This window comes from Alligator mississippiensis, chromosome 3 (genome assembly GCF_030867095.1).
Source record: "Alligator mississippiensis isolate rAllMis1 chromosome 3, rAllMis1, whole genome shotgun sequence".
NCBI classification, from domain to species: Eukaryota; Metazoa; Chordata; order Crocodylia; family Alligatoridae; genus Alligator; species Alligator mississippiensis.
Genome location: NC_081826.1, coordinates 36,937,621 through 36,951,360, shown reverse-complemented (window position 1 = coordinate 36,951,360; position 13,740 = coordinate 36,937,621). Strand labels below are relative to the sequence as shown.

Sequence of the window (13,740 nt, the reverse complement as noted above, 5' to 3'; positions counted from 1 at the left end):
AGTAGGTGAAAGGGCACGGGAGCCCTGTTTACTACACTTGTACTTATCCCGCATGGGAAGTGATCATGTTGCACAGCTGGGTTTCTTAATGCAGGCTAGTGAATGCTGTTTAGTGCAGTCGTCTCCTCGTGAGTATCAGTATGGGGCAGAAGGAACAAGTGTCACTAGGAGACATAACTTTAGCCCCTGCCCACCCCCAAATGCTGTGAGAAGAGCCAGGATAACTGGTCAGCCAGTCTCAGGCAGGGAGCCCTCCACCTTGGGGTGAAAAGAACGGATTTTTTCTTAAGTTTTCTTTTCAAACCTCTGCTCTAGGTGAAAGTCATTGGGGTGAGGCAGAATACATCTCATCTGATGGGATCTGAATAGGGGGCGTACCCAACTTGAGGAGGCAGCTAGCCGATTTCATGGGCAGAGCAAGCGGTCAGACACCATTTTCGCAGGATTATCATGGTGGGGCCCCCATGCCTCTGATTGGCCAAGGGGTCCCAGTAGCCCCACCCCCTGCTGCTGATTGTTGGAGAGGGCTATCTGTCATTCAGCCCCACTGCTCACTGCTAATTGGCTGATAGGGCTGTTCATCATGCAGCTCCTACCCCCTTACTGCTGATTGATGGCAAGGGGCAGGGCTGCACACCAGGGAGCCCTCTCAGCCAATCAGCAGTGAGGGGCAGGGGCAGCAGCCATCTTGCCTGCTCACCTTCATGCCAGCAGACCCCTACGTGCTGAACTGCGCAGCTGGGAGGGCAGCCAGCTCCTACTGGGCAGCCAGCATTTTATGTTAGTAAGTTTTTTTTTCCTCCATGGATTTTGGAGGCATCACCTGATTTCACAATTTCCACGAAATCTGTGAAATCATGGTTGGAGTAGGTCCCGGTTTGAGTAGATATGAAAGTGCCAGCACCATCCAGGGTTGGGCCTTCAGCTCAAGTAGCTCTACTCTTCTGTGCATGGGCTAAGCCAGTGCTCCTTTTCTGAACTCCATTTCTTAGGAAGGATATTAGTGTGGACCTTGGGATACCAGGACAAGCTGAAGTGTCCGGAAGTTTTACCTGTGGCAGGTTAGGATGTTAGGTCTATGTTATGTCAGGGCTGAAGGTAGTCTTATGTAGAGTTCACATTATGGTTTGTATGGGATGGTTTGGATAGAGATGATCCTGCTTTATGTAGGGGGTTGGACTAGATCCGTGGTTTTCAACCTGTGGTCCACAGAATCTGAGGGCACACTGACTATCCTAAGGGGCCTGCAAAAGATGACTGTGATCAGTCAAAAGTATGTGAATACCCACACTTATAATTCAAAGAGGTCCATACCTCCATTCAAAATTGTTTAAGGGTCTGCAAACAAGAGGAGGTTGAAAACCGCTAGACTAGACCACTGGAGGTTCCTTCCAGCCCTACTTCTCTATGATCCTGATCTCATGTATTTGTAACCTGGGTGTATCTCAGGGGCAGGCAATTATTTCGGGTGGAGGGCTGCTTACCCAGTTTTGGCAAGCTGTCAAGGGCCACATGGGTAGCTCTGCCCCTTGACAGGTGCCCTGCATCCTGGTCAACATCTTGGGACCAATGTCCCAATGTCTTGGGACCAATGTCTCAGGGCCAGCACTGGTGGGGCTCAGAGCAGGGCGCAGGCTGGCAGGGGTCTGTGGAGCCAGGCTGGGCTGCACCAGCAGGGAGAGGTGGGTGCTGGCCTGGCTCTATAGAGCCCCTGTTGGCTGGGACCCTGTACTCCTGCCGCCCTGCTCTGGGCCCCGCCAGCGCTAGCCTGGGACACTAGTGTGGGCCCCATGCTCCCACTCATTCTCAGTGCCCCCCAGCCCTGCGGTACAGATGGGGGGCAGTATGCAGCCCCGACCCCCTGCTTGCTGGCAAGGAAAGAGCTGGTGCTGTGTGGGGGGAAAAGTGGCCCCTCACCCACCCCATGGCTGGCGCTTCCTGCTGCAGCTGCTCACAGCCCATGCAGGGCTGTCCTGAGCAGGCACAGGCAGCCCCATGCAGGCTGTGAGCAGCTGCAGTGTGGGGCGCCAGCCACAGGGTCAGGGAGGGGCTGCTTCCCCCCTGGCTCCTTCCCTGCCCTCCCCCCCCCCCCAACCCTTACCTGAGTTTCTGGCATGGTGCAGCCACATAGTCCCAGGCCAGAAGCCCAGCTGGGGCCTCTGGCTGGGGGGGTGGGGCCGGGCAGGCCCTGCTTTTGCAGGGGCCTGCTGGGGCTTCTCCTATCATTTTTGACAGGAACCAAAGACAGATAAATATTAAGTTTCTAAAATTTTTAGGGGCCCCACAGGCCAGAAAGAAAGTCCTCGTGGACCGGATCTGGCCCGCAGGCTGTATTTTGCCCACCTGTGGTGTATCTGGTTGTGTACTCCCTTCTTCCACTGAAGACAGATGCTAGCAGGGCAGGTGTGCTGCATGGGAAAACTGCTGGCACCATGCAGTTTCCTCTTTCCCCTATAGAGAGCCAGACCAACACACTCTATAACTTAACTATATACAAGTTTATTAATATTACAATATAAATAAGAAAAAAAATGAAAATTTTATATATATATATATATACACATACACACACAAACACACACCATTTACAATAACAAGGATTATAGGCAACTAGCCAATTGCGTGTCAAGAATAATGGGAGGGGGAGCAGGCAAGGACAGAACCCTGTATCTGCCCTCCCCTGGGCTCGCTCCTCCCCCAGGCCCGCTGCCGCCCCCTCCACCCCCATGTCATTCTTGATAGGAAATTGGCTAGTTGCCTATAATTCTTGTTATTGTAAATGGTGTGTGTGTATTTGTGTGTATTATTTTTATCTTTTTCTCTGTCCCCACCATCACCTCCTGTCCCAATGCTGTATTTGCACTCTGATTATTTTTTTCAGTTAGCCAATCAGAGTGCAAATAAAGAGTTATGGACAGATAGACAGACAGATTAAGGCTTTTATAATATTAGAATATTTACATAGTTCTATACCTCTCTCAGGATACAGTTAACTATTATAATAAAATTCTAACCTAAGCTTCAACAAGTGTTTTATAACCTTAAACTCTATCAAAATTTAAATCTACTTAAATATTAAATATAAATCTACAAATATATACATACTCGATCAAATACTTAGCCTCATAATATCAGATTAAAGATTTCAATATAACTCAATAATTTTAGACTTTATCAATTTACACTTATAACACTTATAATGAAATATAAACCACCCAATACCTGGAGCCCACTCACAAAATATAAGGCACAACAGCCTTGAATATAATTAACTCTTCTAGGAACCCCAAGGCCCAGGCTATTCTGGAGCCTTGGCTGCATTCCTGTAGCCACAAAGCGGGGAGGGGGAAGAAGCTCCCCCGGTGCCCTTCAAGCTTTCCCCAGCCCCGCCAAAATATCCTTTAACCCAAAATAAAACTTTAAACTTGGGGAGCCCTGTCCTTCTGGGCTTCCCCTCCAGTGGTTGGCTTCTCCGACCTGGGTGGATTCCCCCTCCCCTGTAGGAATCCCCTTCCCTGGGACATCACAACCCCAGGGAGCCAGGTGGAGGGTCCTTGTCTCTCTCCCGGCAAGTTGCCACTTCTCCTGCTGAGTCTGTGACTGTCTCTGGCTCCCTCTGGGCCTGCTGGCCACTGGTGACCCTGTACACTGTGGTGTGCACCGAGTGCTTTACTCTTCTGCTCGGGGTTGGGGCCCTAAGCCGCCTTGCAGGGTTCCAGGATCTCAGTTTTGACCAGGGCCCTCAATGCAAGGCTTCAGCTTTAAATGTCTGGCCTTGTGCCAGGGGGGTTGTAGACCCCAGCTGCCTCACAGCTCCTGGGACCTGGGTGCGCTCCCAGACCCTCCGTGCAGTGCTGCCTGCACTGAGTCTTCCTGGCCTCACGCCAGGGATTGGAGACCTGAGCCACCTCACACGGCTCCAGGGCCTTGGTCCACTTGGATTGTGCCATGCACCATTCATGCACCAAGATCCTGGCCACTTACTGGGGGTTGGGGATCCGAGCTTCCTCACGCAGCTCCCAGGGTTCTTGTCTCTCTTGGACCCACTGTGCAATCCCGCCTGCACTGAGCCCCTGGCCTCATGCCAGGGGTTGTGGACCCAAGCTGCCTCGTACAGCTCCCAGGGTCTGACTTCATGCACCAAACTGTTCATAGCCATTGCACTTCTCAACAGCATAGCTGTGAACCACACTGCTCACTTCTCCCATTTGATGAGTAGGTCTTCGGGCTCTTCAGGGCTACTGCTCCACCGTGCTGGGCAGCTCACCCCAGCTCCTCTTATTCCTGCTCTCTTGTTTGTCCCTCGATGCAGCATGTCCATGTGCTGGGCACGCTGTTCTTTTATACCCTTTGGAGTCTCCACCCCCAGATTGCAAGAGGACCAATTAGGGTGAGGGGAAATAAGGTCCAGGCTGAGGTGAAGCAGCCTCTCCTCCACCACCACCTGATTGGTGGGAATGTCCCACCAATGGCTCAAAGCCCTTTCGAGCTGGCCAGCCAGGCTGCTACAGGCATGCCTGCCACATAAAGTAAAGTAACAGCACTGATTTCCAGAGCTACTTCTGATATAGGGTTACTTTCTGATCCCTTATTCCCATTACCTAGTACCTTTATCCACTGAAATAAACAGGACCAAAATAAACAGGACCATTTGTGGACTAAAATGCCATTCAACATGACTAAGGGGAAGCAGAGTATCACACGGCTGTAAATGAAAGAACTGATCCCAAATGACTTAACAACATGTTGCCATTTCTCTAAATGCTGAAAAACTAAAATTGGGTTTTGCTCATAACCCCTAAAAATGTGCCTGTTTTAGTCAAAAAGGAATTCTCATAGACAAATGATCCTTTACAGTCCATCAAAGTACCTTTCCTCAATGCAGCACTTGGGAGCCCCACAGAGCTGCCCTCAGATGAACTCTGAAGCAGAGCTTTGCATTAGGTTTTCAAGAATGGGAGCCTAAAATTCAGGTTCCTGAATTTTAATTTAGGCCTCTAAAGAAATGCCCTAATTCTTCTAAAGGACAGAGCATCCAGAAGCTTCCAGCAAAGACAATGGGAACTGCTGGACATTCAGTTCTTTTCAAAATCAGGTCACTGACTTAGGCTCCTAATTCCATGCTACATTAGCTGTAGATGCAGTTTTGGTTGGGTTTTTTTTCTTGGCACTAGCATATGACTCATATCAGCAAAGTCCCAGAAAGGAAGAGGACCACTCCCTGACTCTCCTGTTAGTGCCAGCTCTTCACATAAAGATCCCCTCCCCAGGCTCCCACGGCTAGGCTCAGCATTCAGTCAGCCTAACAGATACCCATGGCAAATCCCTTATTAGTGCTGTCATTCTTGATGGGCAATTCAGTAGTATATTGGCACAAACCCTCCACTTCACCCTTTCCTAGAGGTTGTAATCTTCAATTAGACTCAAAATCTGCAATTTATTAATTCAAAATGGAAAATAAAATGAATGTCTTGTGTTAACATTTGAAGGGTGAGCATAATGTTTTGTGAGACTCTACAGGTTTCAGAAGAATGAGTGATTTCTCTGGTGCCCTTCAGCTGCGGAGCCGTGAGCACTCTGCATGAGCGTACATGCTGATCTACAAGCCAAGTATTAATTAGACACAGAATATTACAAGGTATGTTGAGTTGTTATGATGAAAAATATGAACTGAGTAGGGAAGTCCCTTAACAGGACTGAAGATTTGAATACTCTGGTCATCAGAAAGCTGGGAACTGAAAAGAGAAACTTGTATGTTTAGAAAAGAAAGTCTGAATTTATGAAGATGCCCAGTTAAAAGTATCCAAATAATCCTTCCCCATTTCCTGCCAGCTTCTGTGTTAGCATGTTAACTGGATTAATTCTGCCATGAGCTTCAAGCTATAGCTTCAGACAGCTGGAGCCAGGTCCAGGGGTGCTGGTAGATTCTGGTCCTAAATGTGGTAGGGTTGACCCTGGGAAAAACAGCCCTGCATGCCCCCTCTACCCACTAACAGCGAGTACTTTGCAACATCTCTCCATTGCTGACAGGAAACCTAACCGGGCTTTTCCTGTACTATACTGAACCATGCCCTGGCTCACAGCCAGCTTCAGATCAAAGGAGCAGACAGGCCACCTTCACAGTCTCCACTCTGAGATCCCATGTCTGACAAGTGTTGTGGACCTGGATCCTTATATCCTGTGCATCTTCACCCAGGCATACCTGGCTCCTGAGGACTGTCCATAATGTTGTGGATGTGAAAACCTTGTATAATTGCACTCTAACCCATGTGGCAGGTAAGATGTAAGGATAGGGAGCTGCGCAAACTTTAAGTTTCTCAGCTGCATCTCAGAGGAGAGTTTTCCTGTAAATTCAATAAAAGCTGGAACTTGTGTCTGTTGGATGCACAACTACTGGGTCAAGTGTTTGCCTGATCTCTCAGAGCAACATGGTGCCAATTTGACATGTTAAAATGCATGTCAAGGTGGTTTGTCCCAAATCTTGCCACTTCTTCAGAGGGCTTCAGGAAGTCCCCAGGCAGTTTGCTAGATTGGGTGGGAAGAGGACTGAAGGAGCTAAGGGTGCAAAGAGAAGGTGGGACATTTGGTCATCATTTTGACCCACCATAGGGATTGAACTGGAGATCTCCACAGCTGACAGAGTCTCCATCAGAGACTCTGTTACAGGTTTAGCTATGAGCCTGACAGAGGAGTCAGGCTCATAGCTAAACCTGTAACAGAGGTTACAAGTAAGGAAGCTTACAAGTCACTTTGCAGGTCAGTTTGCCATCCCACTCTTTGAAGGGAAGTCTTTAAGATATGTTCTTTCTTTAAATAAAGGAAACTAACCTACATATATTTAGTGTAAGTAGCTAACACTCAGCAGTTAGACCAATACTTAAGCCCCTCATTTAACTAGAATCCAGAGGAAGGGGGAGTTCACTAAGGAGTTTGCCTAAAAATTCTTTCACCTTCCTTCACTGTAAGCTTGTTGAGAGGAAGCAGGTTAGCAGGGGAAAGGGAAACTTTTGGGACCAAGGACCAGCAAACAGGCCAGCTTACAGGGGAGTTTGCAGGTGTCATATTTAGGCATGATTAGCTATTTTTAATGCACAGTAAGGGTGTGCACGTATAGATACACATGCATAATGCACATTAAATTAGGCTAATCATAGATTCATCGATCATAGAATCATCGAAAATTAGAGTTGGCAGGGATCTCAAGCGGTCATCTAGTCCAACCCCCTGCTCAAGGCAGGTCCATCCCCAACTAGACCATTCCAGCCAAAGCTTTGTCTAGCTGGGTTTTAAAGATTCCCCCACCTCTCTGGATAACCTGTTCCAGTGTTTTACTACCCTCCTAGTAAGAACATTCTTCCCAATATCTAACCTAAACTTCCCTTCCTGCAATTTGCTGCTAATGAACATTAACATATCTCATGTAGATGTGCCCTATGTGTTGGAAGGTGACTGAATCCACAGAGAGGCCCAGACTGCCACTATTGCTAAGAGGAACAACGAGAGATTTAAATTCAGATGCCAGAGAGTTGTCACATGCCAGGGATTTGCATTCTGTGCCTGGGCACAGAGGGCAAATGGTGGCTGATCACATGTGGTGACTGGAGAGTAAGTCTCAGATACTCAGAAACAGAGGACAAGACAATCCCTTCCTTAAAGAGCTCTGGTCTAATAAGAGAGAAAGGCAAACAGTAATAGACAGAAAACCATTTAAAAATGTTGCAAGTCTAAAACATAGGGAGATTCTTTCCTAGCTGCCCCTCCCCTCCATGTGGATGCCCCAGTAGTCTGCACTACCCATGCTGACCCAGTAGCCTCCCTTCAACCTGCTACTGTCCCCAACCTGTCCCCAAAGAATCAGCCCCTTTCCTGGATGGTGATGAGTAGGTGCCTACTGGGAACAGAGTGGTGGAAAGTCCAACAGGACCCTGATCCCATTGACTTCAGCAAAGATGACTCCCAAATCTCAGGAAACAAACTCACTGCCCCCACTGCTATAGCTGCACCACTAGCTGTAACTAGCAGGCATATCTGCTCTCCCAGCTGTTGTGATCTTTCACTGGGAAGCAGGGCTGCTCTGTGCCATGTGATTATGTTCAGGGAAATGGGGGTATTGTTGAAACTTGGCTTTGCTCTCTCTGCCACTGTCACAGCAGCTGCCTTAACAGCAATGGGAAGATTCAAAACTCTTGTGCCTCAAAGACATTATTTGACCCATTTTAAATTGATGACAACAACAAGTCTGTTTTGGCCTCCAATCACAAATGGAAAATTTCAAATGAACAGATATAGATTTGGCAGGGTTTGAGGAGATGAGACCAAATCACTCATAACAGAATAGCAAGCTTGAACCTAAGTGAAAGGAGAATTTTAGCCAGGTAAAACAAAATATTCAAACTGCTGTCGGGCCAGGTCACTGCTAAGAGCATGACATATATAAGGCTCATAGTGTTGCAGGTTCCTTAAGAGTGCTATAAAAAGTGAAAGAACTACTAATGCATGGTGCTATAGTACTACAAGTCAGCCTGAACCATATAAATGACCTTGGGTGAGAGAGGAACAGCTCTGAAGCCCACCTACCAGCGGGCAACAGAGTTGGTCAGCTGATCAGCATCCCACAGTGCTTTCTTTCCCATCCCCTCATTAAGGCACATTAAGATTATGGTGCATTAAGTTAGTACAGATACTAAACGTAATGTGCTATAATTACAGTTCATTAATACATATGTAGATGTTCCCCCCTTGTTCTGTTTTTTGTGGGGTGCGGGGGAAGGGGAGGGTGGAGGTGTAGAAATAGACTGCTCTGGACACTTCTTTTGGATCATTAGGATTTCAGTCACTTTGTAAGTCCTTCACAGTTAATGACCGAAATGGCACCCACTGAAAATATCAGAAGATAGATATAAAATGAAAATGAGGGGAAGTATGTTTTACACAGTGAACTTGGGAAACTCATTGCCCCAGGAGGCTGTAAAGGCAGGTAGTTTAGTCAGGTTCAAAAATGGATTAGACAAATTCAAGTACAGGTCAGTTAGAAGCTATTAAATAGAACAATCGTGGATGTACCATGATTCTTATTCCCTGTCTTGCAAAAATAAACTAGATCAGAGGAAGCACAGTTGTTCCGGTATAACTGAGCCCACATTATTGGACATAGCTGAAGTGATACATCTTTTGTTAATATAAAAGGCTTTGCATGTTACCTTGGAATCTTTTGCAGAATGATTTGCCTTGGGCTGCCCTTATTGTAGCTCTGGCTCCTACTGAAGACTGTTACTATGGAGAACTGGAATGAGTCAGAGGCTTTGAACATCAGGTTCAAGGAAAACTAGCAAAGGAGGCATGTGTCTCCAATTCTTACCTCATGCTCTCTCTGATGCCTGCTTCACTGAGTGACTGTCTCCAGAGCTGGCCAGGAATTTGCTACTAATTTGATTTTTTGCATTTATGCAAATTGATCGGTTTGTTGAAATGGAAATTTTTCATAGGAATTCAAGTGTAATTTTTGACAGGAAAGGCTTCTTGCATGGGATTTCTAGCTAGAGGACAAAAGGCCTTGGAATAGCAGCTAGCAGCCCAGTAGTCAGAGCGCTCAGCTGCGATGTGGGAGATTTTGGTTCAAGTCCCTGTTCTAAATTGGGCAAAACAGGGACTGGAATCCTGGTCTCCTGCCTCAGGCGAAGGCCTAACTATGGGCTGTTCCGGGCTGTGTCTTTTTTTTAACCAAAATCTACAAATGATCTTGGGCTTGTCCTGAGGTAGAACCAAAAACTTGTTTAAATCTCAAAACTTTCTTAGGCAAGGAGAACTGCTTCCCATCCAGCTCTATCTATGTGTTTTCTTCTCCCACCCTATTTCAGCTGCTTGTTAAAGCCAAGAGCTAGGGTTTAAGTAAAAGGGTACACCTGCAGCATAGGTGGATTAACACCCAGGCCAGCCAGCGCCCCTGCTTGTGGCTCGCTGCTCATTGGCAGGGAAGCTAAAGCCACAGTTTTAAACCTGACTCTGTTTTTTGCTCCAGGCTGGTGAGCAGCAAGCAGCAGGACCACTGAGGCCCCTCAGCCAATCAGTGGCAGGGAGACAATAATGGCACCAAGTTTAAAACTAGCTTTCACTTCCCTGCCAAGGAGCAAACCGCAAGTGCGGCCCCTCCACCAATCAGCAGCAGGGGCGCACAAGGGAACCTGCAAGAGTAAAGGTGCTGCCATGCATGTGGCCAGGAATACAGTCAGGCAGCCAGCACCTTGCAGGTAAGTCTGTGTGGGAGAAGGGGCACGGGGGAGGGAAGAGGCATGGGGACGCTACAGTGAGGGAGATCGAGGACATTGGTGGACACTATGGTGAGGGAGGGAGTGGGGCAGGGCAGGGGCACACACTACCCAGCCAGGGTAGTGAATAGGACCTGGGGCTGGGAGTGGGATGGAGCCACAGGAGTCTTGTCCAGGAGGTTTGTGGGGGATAGGGAGAGGGGGAGCAGGACAGCATGAAGTGGGGGTGGCTCCCTGCCACTGTGCAAACCCCCGGGGGAGGCATGTGCCCTCCTGGGGCACATGCCCTCCCAGACTAGTGAATGGGGCAAGGTGGACTGTCTGTTGCAGGCTTCAGACCAGGGGTTGTGCTGGCCTCTTCCCAGTGTGGGGGCTGGGCCAGGGCTGTGCTCAGAGTGGGTGGGGGTGCAGCAGGCTTAGCTGCATGGAGTGGGCAGTGGCAGTGGCACTGGGAAGTGTGGCTATGGGGAATTTGGGGCTCCCCCAGCACCACCTCTGCTTGGGGCACTCTGTGGGGGGCTCCTGAGGGAAAGGCAGCAGAGCAGAGTGCCCTGGGCAGGGGTGGCGCTAGAGGGGGCTATAGCCACTCCCAAATTCCCTGTAGCCCCCATGTAGCCATCCCTCCCAGCACCACTGCTGCCGCCGCCACTCACCCTGCACAGCTGAGCCGGCATGCCCCAAGTGTAGCCCCAGTCCAGCCCCCACACTGGGAAGAGGCCAGCACAGCCCCTGGCCCCGAGCCCACAGCAGGCAGCCCATCCTCACCCCACGCACAAATCCAGGGCACACATGCCTCCCATGCCTGCTCCAGAAGTGCCAACAGTGGCAGGGAGCCACTCCCTGTCCCCATCCCCATGTCCCCTGGATTAACTGTCCATGGTTCTGTCCTGCACCCCACCTCAGGGTCCTATTCACTGCCCTGGCTGGGCAGCGCCTGCCCCTGCCCCACTCCCTCCCTCAAAGTGGGGGCCTCCATCTGCCCCCCCCCCACACCCTTCTCTCCCCCACATCCCTTCCCCATCAGACTTACTGGCAGGGAACTGCTCTCCAAGTTGCCCGGCTGCACACATGGGGCATTTATCAGTGACATTAATTGGCTACACCAGCCAAAAAAAGCTGATGGCCAAATAATGTTAATTTTCCTTTCATCAGTGCCAATCTGATATACAACCAATATATTGGTGCACCTCTAGAGGGAGCCCACAATTTTGTGTCTGGCCAGGGCCTCAATATATTTTAATCTGCCTCTGACCTGTAGGGCACAATGCAGTACCATATAGAGGTACTTTGGCTAGCTCTGAATTAACTAGCTTTGTTACTAGAAGTAGTGTAGCTGTTTTAGTCAGCCACTTTGTCCAGGCTAATTAGGGCTGTGTTTGTGCAGAAAACTGTGGTAATGAGGCTGCATTGCTCCTGCTACTTAAGCTAGCCCAGGTATGGCTGTATTGCACTGCACTTTGCCATAGATTTGTACCCCAAACACACGGATCCAATGGCAGTGTGCAGCAGTGCTACAGAAATGACCTGATCAGCCTCTGAGGGCCCAGCTTTAGCACTTGGCAATAGGTCCTCTAGCAGCAGCAGCTATTGCCCCTTGGTTGCTGAGTGCAGTGCCCTGTGACAACTCCCCATCGCCCCCTCCCTCTTCTCACCAGAACCTGTAGTCTGGTGTGATCTTAGGCTGGCGGCTAGGCATGGGGATCGGACTATGATCACCAGGGTACTCCGGGCACGTAGCTGTGATTATCAGCTAGAACAACCAAAAAAAGTCAGTAGCCGATAACATTATTTCTCCTTTTATCAGTGTTGATCAAATAGCCGATATATCGGTGCACACCTACTTCACAGCATTTCTCTATTTTTTTTAATTTTCCCCTTCCAAGTGGCTGCCATTTCTCCTTGTATCATGCTTTCCTTTTAATCAGAAGGAAGCAAAAAATAGGGGGGGTTTTTGGTTTTTTTTAATTCTGCAAAGAAACTGGAATGCTTTGTAATATACTGGAGTACTGCGTGCAATTCTGGGCGCCACAATTCAAGAGGGATGCGGATAACCTGGAGAGAGTCCAGAGAAGGGCCACTCGTATGGTTAAGGGCCTGCAGACCAAGCCCTACGAGGAGAGACTAGAGAAACTGGACCTTTTCAGCCTCCGCAAGAGATGGTTGAGAGGCGACCTTGTGGCTGCCTATAAGTTCATCACGGAGGCACAGAAGGGAATTGGTGAGTATTTATTCACCAAGGCGCCCCCGGGGGTTACAAGAAATAATGGCCACAAGCTAGCAGAGAGCAGATTTAGATTGGACATTAGGAAGAACTTCTTCACAGTTCAAGTGGCCAAGGTCTGGAACGGGCTCCCAAGGGAGGTGGTGCTCTCCCCTACCCTGGGGGTCTTCAAGAGGAGGTTAGATGAGCATCTAGCTGGGGTCATCTAGACCCAGCACTCTTTCCTGCTTATGCAGGGGGTCGGACTCGATGATCTATTGAGGTCCCTTCTGACCCTAACATCTATGAATCTATGAATCAAAGAGCCTGCTAGTGTCAGGGTCATGAGATCCTTCCTGATCTACCCACACTCAGCTGAACAGTGCCTGACACATGGGCTGAGCAGTCACAGAGATGGAAGATTTTGGCGAGAACCTTAAATCTGTCAAGCAGGAGATAACCAAGGCCTGGAGGAGAAGCTTCCCAGCTGCAGGAACAGAAGTGTTGGAACTCCTTTAAGTTGTATATACTGTGAAGGGGAAATATTGTCAGGATTTGGTGACACTGGAGATGCAGAGAAATGACAGTGAAGTACTGTATTTACTCACATAATCCCCCCTCCCCAAATAAGACATGCACCTGTTTTCAGAAGGCAGAATGAAGGAAAAAAACTTTTCCTTGCAAATACTGGTATTCAAGTTACAAAGTACATAACACCTTAAAAAGGGGAAGGGGGGCAGAGTCTTACCTGCCCTGGCCCAGGCTCCCTGCTTTCTGGTGATTGCTTGAGCATGGTCTCAGGCAGCTGTGCCTGGGACATTGGCACCTGGCACTGGCCATATTGGTGTGGGCTTCTTGCACACAGCTCTGCAACAACCCTCCCCCCTTCCCCTAGCATGGGCACCCCAGGGAGTGCCAGTCTGGCACCCTTTTAATTGGTGTGTGGGGTTGATGGCCTTCTCATTTCACTGCTCCTGGTTATGCAACTGGTAGAAAGGGAAAGTAACTATATGCAGTGAGCATACAGGGCTCCTATTGTCCAGAGCCAGCATCTGGGGAGCCCCGTGTGCTCACTGCACTGCTCCCATCCAGTATACACAGGGTTATTTTCCCTTTCCTGGGTTTCACATAGTTAAAGGGACACTCAAGCTACTGGTGGACGCTTTGCTGCTGCAGACTGTGCTACAGACTCAGAAGCAGAATCTGCAGCAGCACAGCATCTGTCCAGCTGCATCTTGACAGTGTCCCCTTAACTAAGTAAAATGGGGGCAGGGG

The 13,740-nt window shown here is 49.0% G+C and overlaps 1 long non-coding RNA gene across 1 annotated transcript; it reads left to right on the top strand.

Annotated features, from left to right (window-relative positions):
* Positions 1–677: 677 nt before the first annotated feature.
* Positions 678–6,549, top strand: LOC109285190 (uncharacterized). The gene is made up of 3 exons (XR_009460651.1): positions 678–780; positions 5,559–5,638; positions 6,031–6,549. It is a non-coding gene; the product is annotated as an uncharacterized LOC109285190 (long non-coding RNA).
* Positions 6,550–13,740: the final 7,191 nt, after the last annotated feature.